Consider the following 2502-nt stretch of genomic DNA (forward strand, 5'->3'; position numbering starts at 1 on the left):
TAAAAAAAAAAAAAAAAAAACCTCACTGCGATGGAGTCAACTCATAGTGACCCCTCCTTGGGTTTCCCAAGCACTATCTCTATGGAAGTAGATTGCCCACTTTTCCTTCCAAGAAGTAGCTGGTGGGTTTAAACCACCAGCCTTCTCCTTAGCATTCAAATACCTTAGGCACTAAGTCACCAGAGCTCCCATACCCCATACCTAGCAGGCTGTTAAAGAATCTGACCCCTACCAGGCTGTTCTACAAGCCACAGCTTCCTAAGAAGCATGCTTGACAGCTGGAGCTTTTCTTTTCTTTATTAATTGGACCCTACAGGTACATGTTACCATGGAGATCCTGACAGCATTTCAGATCCACTACCAGTTTGTATCTTTAAATACTTGGAAAGACTCAATATAAAGATATGAGGTTAAGAGTGTCTAGGGCAGTATTTTTCAAACATCAGTGAGTATCTGAAATTGTAGAACTTGTTAAAATGCAGATTTTCATGGCCCACCATTGAGATTCTGACTCAGCAGATCTGAATGAAACCCACGAATCTTTATTCTTAACAAGTAACCCAATAATTCTGATTAAAAAAAAAGTACTCTTTGAAACATGTTGGTTTACAGAACTTCTTTTTAAAGAGTTATAACCTGAAAGTTAGGAAACTTGCTAATTCTGCCTATATATATATATATATATATATATATATACATAGAGAGAGAGAGAGAGAGAGCAACATTTGGCAAGTCCTTTCCACTTTCTAAGGGCTCTGGTGGCACAATGGTTAAAGAACTCAGCTACTAACCAAAAGTTAGCAGTTCATAAACCACCAGGCACTTAGCCAGGAGAAAGATGAGGCAGTTTGCCATTATAAAGATATACAGCCCTGGAAACCCTATGGGGCAGTTCCACTCTGTCCAACAGGATCACTATGAGTCAAAATCGACTGGGTGGCAATATTTTTGCTTTTGTTTTATTTTCTTCCACTTTCTGGACTTGACTTTCCCCATCTGTAGAGTAAGTTTGTTAATTACTTAACCCTTAAATATTCTTCCAATTTTGACATTCTACAATTCAATATTTCCTTCAAAAAAGCCAATTCCTAAACTTCCCTCTTCCACACAGGAACACAACCAACACATCCAGAGATTCAGAGAAATATGAGTAACATAATAGGAATATCCACGCCTTTGGTGGACTTGAGCCTTGATCTGGTCTTCTGTTTTCCATTTTTGTCTGCGTGTATTTTGTATTTGTTTGTGGTGTTTTCATCCCGTATTTCTTCCCCCACCCCCCTTTCTGGTTTGTGTCTGTCTCTCCAAGTCAGTGTACTATTAAGTATAATTTGAAGTAAAAACAAGCAAAACCAATCTCACTGCCATCGAGTCGATCCCAACTCATAGCGAACCCCATTAGGTTTATGAGGCGGTAAACCTTTATGGAAGTATACTGCCCAGTCTTCTTTCCACAAAGTGGCTGGCATGTTTGAACCACCAATGTTCTGGTTAGCAGTCAAATGCCTTAGGCACTATGCCACCAGAGTTCCTTATAATTTGAAGTAGAGGATTTAAATTTGATTGAGTGATACGAATTTCAGCCCAGGATTATAATCCCATTCACTTTTGAAAATTTGTGCATCTTTTAGCCTAGCAAAACACATAATTCAAAGTATGTTTGAGTTTAAAATCTGCATCTGCTAAATTGAAGTGGGCAGGAGCAATTGAATGGCTACTCTGCCAATTAATATTCTAAGGCAAAACACTGAAATACAGTATTGTATTATTATCCATAATTTAAATGAAGTAATGAACTTTAAATGGTATTGTGAGACATCCCAGAACTAAAGCTGTTCTGTAGTCATCTTTGTCTAGTGTATCATCAGGCAAGTGGCCTTGTTCTCAATACCATAGAATATGTATTGTTGTTATTTGCCATCCAGTCAGACCTGACTCATAGCAATCCTTCCTTGGGTTTTCGAGGTAGTATCACTATGGAAGTAGACTGCCCAACCTTCCTTCCGAGGAGTGGGTGGTGGGTTTGAACTGCCAGCCTTATGGTTAGCAGTCAAGTGCCTTAGCCGCTCTGCTACCAGAGCTCCCTAGAATACATATTAGAACAGTACAATTGCCAATGTGTCTTGTGTTTTCACCTTTATAGCAAACACTCATGCATGCAATTACCTATATTAGCCAATTAGTGTTAACTGGTCTATTTACTAGTCAGTTTAATTATTTAAGGCAGTATGAAACCAAAATTCACTAATAATTACTCACAATAACACCTTAAATTTGATGCTTTATAATTTACAAAGACTTTCATATGCATTCTCTCATTTAATTCTCCAAAAACTTGTGAGGATTAACAATCCCCGTTCACAGATGATTTCCTGGAGCAAAGACAAGACACGACCCCCATTCTATTCATTCTAAATCCAGTCTTCTTTACCCATGCCTTTGAATTTGTGAAATAATTCTGTCAACACAGGTTGTGCACTTACTATGTATCAGGCATGTTGC

This window comes from Orycteropus afer, unplaced genomic scaffold, assembly GCF_000298275.1.
Source record: "Orycteropus afer afer isolate SDZICR_OR568_19922 unplaced genomic scaffold, OryAfe1.0 scaffold00942, whole genome shotgun sequence".
In the NCBI taxonomy this organism is placed as follows: domain Eukaryota; kingdom Metazoa; phylum Chordata; class Mammalia; order Tubulidentata; family Orycteropodidae; genus Orycteropus; species Orycteropus afer.